The sequence below is a fragment of the Penaeus japonicus genome, unplaced genomic scaffold (assembly GCF_977035675.1).
Source record: "Penaeus japonicus unplaced genomic scaffold, GWHDUDI00000001_assembly GWHDUDI00000035, whole genome shotgun sequence".
NCBI lineage: Eukaryota > Metazoa > Arthropoda > Malacostraca > Decapoda > Penaeidae > Penaeus > Penaeus japonicus.
Genome location: NW_028234437.1, coordinates 13,396,975 through 13,406,974, shown reverse-complemented (window position 1 = coordinate 13,406,974; position 10,000 = coordinate 13,396,975). Strand labels below are relative to the sequence as shown.

The 10,000-nt window shown below is 35.0% G+C and overlaps 1 non-coding gene across 1 annotated transcript in view; it reads right to left on the bottom strand.

The window, feature by feature from the left end:
- LOC122248612 (betaine--homocysteine S-methyltransferase 1) overlaps positions 1-10,000 on the bottom strand; it is a 34,915-nt gene that overhangs the window by 1,127 nt on the left and 23,788 nt on the right. The window contains exons 5-8 of the transcript XR_015190506.1: positions 9,628-9,783; positions 1,045-1,236; positions 635-794; positions 223-393 (exon numbers count right to left, since the gene is read on the bottom strand). This is a non-coding gene — a transcript (betaine--homocysteine S-methyltransferase 1). The remainder of the gene's footprint in view (positions 1-222; positions 394-634; positions 795-1,044; positions 1,237-9,627; positions 9,784-10,000) is intronic.

Sequence of the window (10,000 nt, the reverse complement as noted above, 5' to 3'; positions counted from 1 at the left end):
AGTGAGAGCTAGAGAATCGGCACGGTCTTCCTGAGCTTGTATGAAAAAGCTTTTGGCAGAAGACATGTGCTTGTGTGTGTAAAGGCACAGTGTGTGTTTTTGTGTTAATGTATTTACTGTTTGTCTATACATATATATACAGTCACTCATAATTCTATATCTATCCATATAAATATATTAACTAATTAATTTATGAGAGAGAGAGAGCAAAGGATTTTTTACCGAATGGATACTCCGGCGCGCCAAGGTATCCTGCCTTGTCGGCGCCTTCAGTGAAGAAGGCGCCGGGTTGTGTCATGAGGAAGGGATGAAGACCTTCGGCGTCGAGAGCCTCCTTCATGAGTCTGATGGTATCGATGATCATCACAGGATCAAACATGCAGTTCACCCCAACTGCATGAGAGGAAGATGATACATAATGCAGTTTTGATTTGTGTGAAATGGTTTGTACTTTACTAACAAGATGTAGTGTTATCTTATCTATTAGCAAAACTTCTCTGTTATTTTCCTCATACAAATTTATAGTATCAGACTGTATCATTTCCATATTTCCCATCGCAACACTCTGAGGACTACATCTACTTCATCCTCCATTTATTTCGAAACAGAATTTCAAACAAGAACAAGAACTAACCAACGTTGGCTCCCGCACGGGCCATCCTGACACCACATTGACCTGGGTTGACCCCTGCCAGGTCATCTTCAGGCCTGATGTACATAGTGGCTGCCACTAGTAACTTACTCTTTAAAAGCTCTTCGATTACCCATTCCATTTCTTCAACATACAGGAAGAACTGTTGAGAGAAGATGTTTAACATTTAACGAATTCTGTAGGAATGGATATGACGGACTAGAGAACTTAGGATATAACGTGCAATGTATCATACTGATCAAATTTCAATTTTCTTCCTTTCTAAGTTCTATTTCAATCCAGTCTAAGTTTTTGCTCCCTTGTCCTATAAACCGCAAATTTTTCTATCCCAGCTAAATTCCACACTCCTTGATTCTCTGACAATCAACTCAGTCAATCCACTCAGGACTAACCTCAGCGATGATGAAGTCCACTTTATTTTTCACGAAAGCGTCCACTTGTGTCTTGCTGTGTGCCTGCACCGCCTCCTTGACCTTTCCTTCAGTGTAAGAGAGACACTGGGACACACTGCCAGTGACAAGGACGTTCCCCTCCTCTGCCACTTCACGCACAATCCGGAAGGCGTTGTCGTTGATTTGGGAACACTGTTTTGGTGAGTGAAAGTCGGGTTAATCTAATGGATTTATGAAGCCTGGAGGTTTATTCTTGCATTGTGAATCAACTCTTAGTGAGCAGAAATGAAGGTTGTTGAGAAACAATATCGGGCTTTATCTCATGTGAAAGTCGACATATCTTGCTTGTCATATATATCTAGACAATTATCTACAGCAGTGGTTCTCAATCTTTTTTCAGTGATGGCACCCTGAATTTATATAATCCTTTCTGTCGTGGCACCATCACCCCACATCTCCATCCATGATAGAGTAGTAGTAGTTGATGGTGCAAAAGGACATATCTACCTATATTTTAGTAAAAATATATTAGCCCAAGTAACTTCCTACACCGACATTTAAATTATAGGAGACTGCTACATAACTGCTTACAAATGTACCTTGAAACGATCTACGCCAAGACCAAATTCGTTGGCAATTCTTGAGCACCCCTAGGCGTCCGTGGTGGACCCAGGGTGCCGCGGCACCCACTTTGAGAACCACTGATCTACAGTCTGGAATCAGGAAGGAGCTTTTCATCATTATTGTAGATCCAAAAATGCATAATGATGAAAAGAGGACAATAAAGAAAAACAGTATCAATGCACTTTGTTAATATCTCATTATTACTATACATAATTCATTACTTATGTATGTTATCATCATCATTACTATTATAATTGTCATCATTACTATAATTAATATTATAGCATTATTATCTTTATCTTTATTATAATTATCATCACTAGCATTATTATTATTGTGATTCCGTGAAGTTTTCCCTTATTTCGTTGCACATCACTCCCCGCTCGCATGAATTCATGGTGAAGCTGTTTCACTGTGGGAAGATAGATATATATATAGATATATATATATATATATATATATATTATATATATATATATATATAAATATATATATATATATATATATATATATATATATATATATATATATCTTCCCACAGTGAAACAGCTTCACCATGAATTCATGCTGAGATAAGCGCTTTCCATTAGTTATGTAAATTAGGAACAAACTAAGTTATTGAATATTTGCCTTTGATTATCATAAAAAATGCTATTTAATGTCACTCAACATGTATGCGTGTGTATCTATATGTATGTGTTTCTGCGCACGTGTGTGTGTGTGTGTGTGTGTGTGTGTGTGTGTGTGTGTGTGTGTGTGTGTGTGTGTGTGTGTGTGTGTGTGTGTGTGTGTGTGTGTGTGTGTGTGTGTGTGTGTGTGTGTGTGTGTGTGTGTGTGTGTGTGTGTGTGTGTGTGTGTGTGTGTGTGTGTGTGTGTGTGTGTGTGTGTGTGTTTGTGTGTGTGATAAAACATCATTTTTTCCTCTATTGTTTGTTTAGATATGTATATATCCTACTTGTCTATCTATCAGTCTACTTCACTTGTTTTCTATTTGTTTTCTCCTTTTTGTTTGTGTGTCTGTATGATCACAAATGCTGGCCTCTCTGTCTGTATTAGTAATAGCAATAATAAAGGTAATAATACCAACGGTAATGATAGTAATATCAATGATAATTAATAGGATAAGAATGACGATAGAAATAAAAATGATGATGATATTGATAGTAGCAATGTAATAGCACTAGTTGTACTAGTAATAGTTATGGTGTTAATGGTGACAATGATAATGATAATGACTATTATGTTAATAATATTAATGATGATAATCATAATAATCATGATAATAAAAATAGTAAGGATAATGATGATAAAAGTAGTAATGAAAATAATGATAATAATGATAATAGTAATACTGACAATAATTGTTATGATAAAATTAATGATCATGGTATTGTTACTAATAAGCATTATAATAAAATAACAATAATAATGATGATAATAATAATAATGATATTAATGATAGTAGTAACAGAATGATGATTATGATAGTTACAATAATGAGAATGATGATAATGATGATGATGATGATAATAATAATAATGATAATCATAATAACAATTCTGACAATAATAATAGTGATAATTATAATAATAATAGTGATAATTATAATAATAATAATGATAATGCTGATAATGATAATAATAATAATAATCATAATAATAATAAAATGACACTAATGACAAGAATGATAATAAGGATAATGATGATGATAATAATAACAAAGATGATAATGATAATAGCTATTATGATATTGATAATAATAATAGTAACAATGATAATAATTTTGAAAGTGCTAATGATAACATTATGATGCGAATGATAATGGCAATGATAACGATAACGATGATAATGATAATGATACTGATATCAATTGTAATAATAATGATAATGACAATGATATTAATAATACTAATAATAATAATAATAATAATAACAATAATAATAATAATGATAATAATAATAGTGGGAGTAGGAGTAGCAGTAGTAGTAATAGTAATAATGATAATGATTATTATAATGATGATAATCATAATCATAATAACAATAATAATGATAGGTTTGCTACTCCGTCTAATTTTATGAGTAATAAAAAAATTAAATCTATATAAACAACATTTGATATAAAATCCTTTTCACACAGCACAAAATAGTATTAGAATGACAACTGTTCGGGTCTCCAAATGTTTCTGACAGCAACAGGAACCCTATAATCTTCATTGATATATACCAGTAGATCAGTACTTATTGTCACATCAAAATAGTCCTAGAGCGTCGTTTTGAATACTGTCATCTGTGTGCCATAACATCAAAGGTATATTACCTAGTATTGTATATAAATTACAGTTTTCTTTGTGCTTCAGTAGTTCACATGGATTCCATTACTTTATTAGTGCCAAAGTTTGCTTTTTTCATTTAGTCCACCACCACAAGCCAGCAAAGTGGCTGAAAGGCACTGAGTATCTAGGGAGAAAATGAGAAGGAAAAGCAGTATCTATAAATGTTTCTCTTGGGTACAGGGTGTCTTTGAGCCACTGGGCCCTGCCCGTTGCAGGAGTTCATCAACTCAAAAGTCATAAGAGAGCCTTTTAAAATTCTGTCCACCGGTATAAGCCAGCACAGCGGCTGAGAGGCACCACTCACCCTGGACGAAAATATCTCCCAGCCTCTGGACCTAGCTTGGTATGGCAGGTAGTCAACACAAATCCAAAAGCTAGCCAGCACAGTGACCAAGAGATATCCAATATACAGGAAATAGTATGTTTTGTACCTTACTGCAAGAGTTATATGAACTAATAGTCCTGATTTTCTGACTGGCAGCTTAATTTGGAGTAATTGCATTTATGCTTCATCATATCTAAATGCTAAATATGAATAAAACCACATGCATGACCCATCCAGTAAAGATAGCAAACTGGAGAGAGAGAGACAGAAAGGGAGAGAGGAAGAAAGAGAGGAGAGAGAGAGAGAGAGAATGTGCCTGTATGCGTCTGCATATTTGGTATGCGTCCTTCTGCTACTTTCCATCCTCCCTCCCTCCCTCCTCTGGTCAATATTGGATGTTGGAATATCATAATCACTGACATTATTGCAATGTCATTGCTCTTTTGTGAGAGGTGAATTCAAAACTGAAAAAGTGTCCTAAAAATTATCTTTTTTTTTTATAACCGCAAGTGAGTTGAGTATTATCTATGGTATTTGGCATTGTTTTAATTTACTAATATCGAAAAGAATGATTAAATGTGTGTTCATAGCACCCATAGACGAAGTGCCACTGTAGATGAATTAAATAACTTCCTATTCTATATGACATTAAAATTAACAAAATGTTACACTAGTTTGGTATAAAACATATTGAAATCAATTCTATACGATAAAATTATATGATCTGATACTAATTAGACTTAAAGTTTCAGGATATAGGCAAGTTTTCCTAAATTTTATGTCAATACATAGTTTCATGTTACATTTTTGCTTACTTATTTGTCTGCATGGAATAAACAAGAGTCAAGGATTACATGAATATGTTCTTGATAACAGAATCACTTATACAAAATATCATAAGTTTGTTATTACAAAAGAATTACTAAAAGGATTGAAAAATAAGTGTATTATTTCAGTGACAATGATATGATAATGTATGATAATAGTATCATGATGATATTAATTAGATAATTATCACAATAATGATGGTGCATAAATATGGATAAATTAATATACGTGTGTGTGTGTGTGTGTGTGTGTGTGTGTGTGTGTGTGTGTGTGTGTGTGTGTGTGTGTGTGTGTGTGTGTGTGTGTGTGTGTGTGTGTGTGTGTGTGTGTTTGTGTGTGTGTGTGTGTGTGTGTGTGTGTGTGTGTGTGTGTGTGTGTGTGTGTGTGTGTGTGTGTGTGTGTGTGTGTGTGTGTGTGTGTGTGTGTGTGTGTGCGCGCATGTGTGTGTGCATTAGGGTATTTCAATAATTGCAACTTTTGAAATGTCATTGTGACTGTACAAAAATAGGCTCCATATATCATAAAAATGAAATGTGAAAAAAATCAGCTTGATCTGATAACGTTTAGGGATTGCACTTTTCAATTTAATATATTACGCATTTCCGCGGAATTGGGGCCACGAAGGCGGAAGAGATCCACGCACTTCGAACTTCCTCGCTAACGTTAGGTGATGATAGTTCCCTTCCGAATCGCAATCAAATTTGTGTCTTTAGGTGCATCAAGTTCCTCGCTGACCTTGGGAACCTAAATATTGCATGCAACAAATTTCTCACAGACCTTAAGCACTAAAATACTGCATATAGCAAGTTCCTCAATGACCTTAGGTCGGAAGTCTTTCAATACTTCTAGTTCCTCACTGAACTTAATGGCTTGTAAAGTAATGCCGTGTTTCTTCAATAAGCATATAAACGTTAGTTAATTAATAACATTATTATACATTCCAACAAGCTTCTGTTGTGTTGCTACTTGTTTGTGATATATTGGCACGATATAATTCGCTGAAAGTGTTTGATTGAAATCCAAACTTTTCTGGACGACAAATTGCTTTGAAACTTGTGACTAAACTGAAGAATTATATCAGAAATTTGGACTGAAGACTATTACTAAACTAAAGGCCATCACAAAAGTACTTAACTTAAAGAAAGTATATTATTATACACAGGAGGAGAGTTTGAAAGCTTCGTTTATTGGTACTGAAATCGTATCTTTTAAAGGCAAAAGACAACCGAGAGAGTGCTACAAGAAGACATCGAGTGGTATGAAGCAAAGTTAAATGGTAGTGCTGCATCCACTGGTTCTGCTGACCATAAAGCCTACTAAAAGGAAGGAATACAGAAATAAGAGGAAATGTAGTCTGGCAAATAAATTACTGAGTGAGATTCAGGAATATGTGAAAACGATACAGATGATGAGCATGACAATGGAAACTTAATCTTCCTCAACCTTAGAAGATTTATCCACTCCTGATGACTGCCAGAAGGGAAATTGAAATACACCACGGAACTAATGCAACAAATTTTACTGATGCTTTTTTTTTCTCAAGTAGTAGGTCTTGACAGCAGATTGATTCCTTTAGATACTACCATTTTCCGCAAGAAAAGGCAGGCAACTATTGGTAAAAGAGATGAAACTCTAGCTTCATTGAAGATAATCAATATGAATAAAAACATGTCATAACCTCAGGGAATTAACAGAAGTGATTGATTTTTATGAGGATATAAATGATGAGGTCCGTTTTCTGTGGCCAATTAACTTTAATGCTATTGACGGGTAACCATTCATGAACTACTGAACAGACATGCAAAATTATTTTGTCTTGAGTCCTTAACCCATTCACGCCGGGGCCATTCCGGCTTTGCACGGTCGCTATACCGAGGTTTTCGAACGCATCATCCGAACGCTTCGAGATTCTCGGGCGCACGGGCCGCGAGCCTGGGCTGCCCGCTCGCTCACCCCGAGCACCGGCCTTGGCCAGATATCTCGTCGGCGGCGTCGGACGCGAAAACCACGAAACGTGTCAGCACGTCATCCGGCGTGAGTGGGTTAAAAGATTTTAAAAAAACATAATATTGCCTAGGATATTTGTGCCAGTTGGTGTTAGGTGGTTAGGTTATATGTGTTCATCATTACATGTTTGTATATCACTTAATGTTGTACTTGATAAATTATGAAGTATTGAAAATGCTGACTTGTCATCCAAGACAAAAGTTGGCTTGAAAGACAATTTGATTAGATGCTTGGGACATTGCAAAAGACCCCTACTGTTATCAAAGGTATCTTCGAGTTGTCTAAGATCCATTTCTTTTGCTGCGAAAAGCTGTCATCAGTACAGAGCCGACAATATTTTAGACAGCATTTGGGGCATCTCAAATGTGTTCAGAAGTAGGGATCAGATTAGGGTTTGACAAATCCTACTTTGCATCCATCAGTAGATATCTGCATAACACAGATGTCATTTTCATGCCACTCTCTCACGATGCTGACAGCATACATGAGGTATTTGGTATGCTGAAAATTGAATCGGAAAAAGCTGGATATACAAACCAGCCAAACCTGAAGGATCGACTTTGGTACAATTTTTCCTATGAGAAGTTATGGAACCTCACCACAGAAAAGTTTGTGAATGTCCCAGTTTTTTCGGAAAGAGTGTTTAGTTCTCCTTTGTTCCATTATATATGGGATATCAAATACATGGTAATTGCGGATAGGGGAATATAGTACATGTGAGAAGTTGTTGCATATTATAGATATTGCCAATAAAAGATAGGTTTCTAGTTTGTAATATACTTTCACCATGTGTAATATTATGCTTAATTGTAGAAAAAATAATCTTAAAAACTAGAATTATACTATACACGATTAAACAAATCAACATAATTTGAATACATCGTTAAGTAATTACTGCTAAAATGACGAAGAGAATATAGAAAACGGGGATTTCACCCCAGACTAATCTAATTATTTAATAATATTTTCGTATCTTTGAGTTAAAAGTGCAATAGGTAAATATTGATAAAAACAAATAAAAATGGTATCACTAGTCATGAAAAAATAAATGGAGCCTACTTCTGAACAGTCCCCGTGAATTTGAATGATTTTCCAAAAATCACCAATTATTGAAATACCCTAGTGTGAATGTGCATGTGCGTGTGCGTATGCGTATGCGTGTGCGTGTGCGTGTGCGTGTGCGTGTGCATGTGCGTGTATCCTGGGAGACCAGACCTTTTGTCAAGTGTAAGAAACTGAACTTGATGATGGGTAGAATTTGATTCAGCCCTGAATCTTTCTTTGTCATTCACTGGTTGTTTGTCTGGTATTGAATCTATCCAGTCATCTAATATGCTTTTTAACACTTCCACAGGGCACTGGTTTAGGTGTATAATATTGTTCAGCACACTTTAAAACAGCTTTGGCCCAATGAGTAAGAACCTTGTTTTTGCATTTATTGAACGGGGATGTTAGAGCACAAACCCCAGTTCTTTGGCATGTTATTCCCTTTCTGGGGGAATGTCTTGGATTTGGTGTTAAGTTTTCAAATATCAACTGTATACTATAATGAACTCTAACAACAGCCTTTTGTGAGAATTACTTTCATACAAGAAAAAAAAAAAAAAACAATCCATTCAATCTAGTGCATCACATTCTATTAGATTTAAATAAATTTTAAGTAGTTTTCTGATAATATTTAGATTACAAATGTGACATAGGAATACTGGTTTATTGAAACTCCTAAGAAAAGTTAAGAATATAAGGGATTTATTATATTACATACATCATCTGACTTTTCTGCATAAACTTCTTTGTACAGGACTAAACAATAAAAAAAACATGCACAAAAAGTCACAACCATTCTTTCTTGTTTTCTTTACAAATCAAGTCATATTTCTCATCATTCCTGAACAGTGCAACAACTATCATTCTCCCATACATCCTACAAATGGGACTAGAGCAATCAAAATTTTCTCTTAGTGAAAGTTGAATCTTCAATATTTCATTCTACCCCACTCAAAAATAACATTTTCACAATAAACTTCATAGAACTTCCTCATCCATTCATTTCTACCTCAGATCTTCTCAACAGGGGATACTGCCATCTGACATGATTGGTTTTGTTTCAAGATCAATTTCTCTTGCACGATGTCACTTAGGTTTAAAAAGTTATGAATAACAACAAATAAATTCACCAGCGAATTTTGTAATTAATATTTTGAAACGTCCCTTCATCTGAATCACACAATTCAGGTGAAATGATCAATTTTCATTCATACCATTTTGCCTGTATATAAAAATCACAATTAAGCCAAATCACTTGATGGGGTTTATTCTTGAAATCAGTCTGTCTGTCCGTAATAGTTCAGAGCAAGACAGAACAGAAGATTGAGACAGCCTCCAAAAGTACAAGAAAAAAACCTGCCTGATAAGCCAATCCTTCAGAGTCCCTCACCAAGGACCTGTTCATTACACATGTACCTCTCCTTCTGAGTATCCCTCAAGATGGTGTTGATGAGGTAGGTGAGGAAAGTCCCTACAAAGGTATAGGTCACAACGAGGGCTCCGCGAACGAAAGGCCGATAGCTGGTGACGCCCACAAAGCCAGCACTGATGTCCACAGTGGCCAAGCCATTGCTATTACCCTGTTCAAAAAGATTTTTATTTAATCTTTATCTATAAATACCTATTAAATATAGACAGTGTGTGAACTTATACTATATGAACTCACACACACATGCACATGTGTGCGTGTGTGTGTATATGTATATATATGTGTATATATATATATATATAATATATATAATATAAATATATATATATATATATATATATATATATATATATATTTATA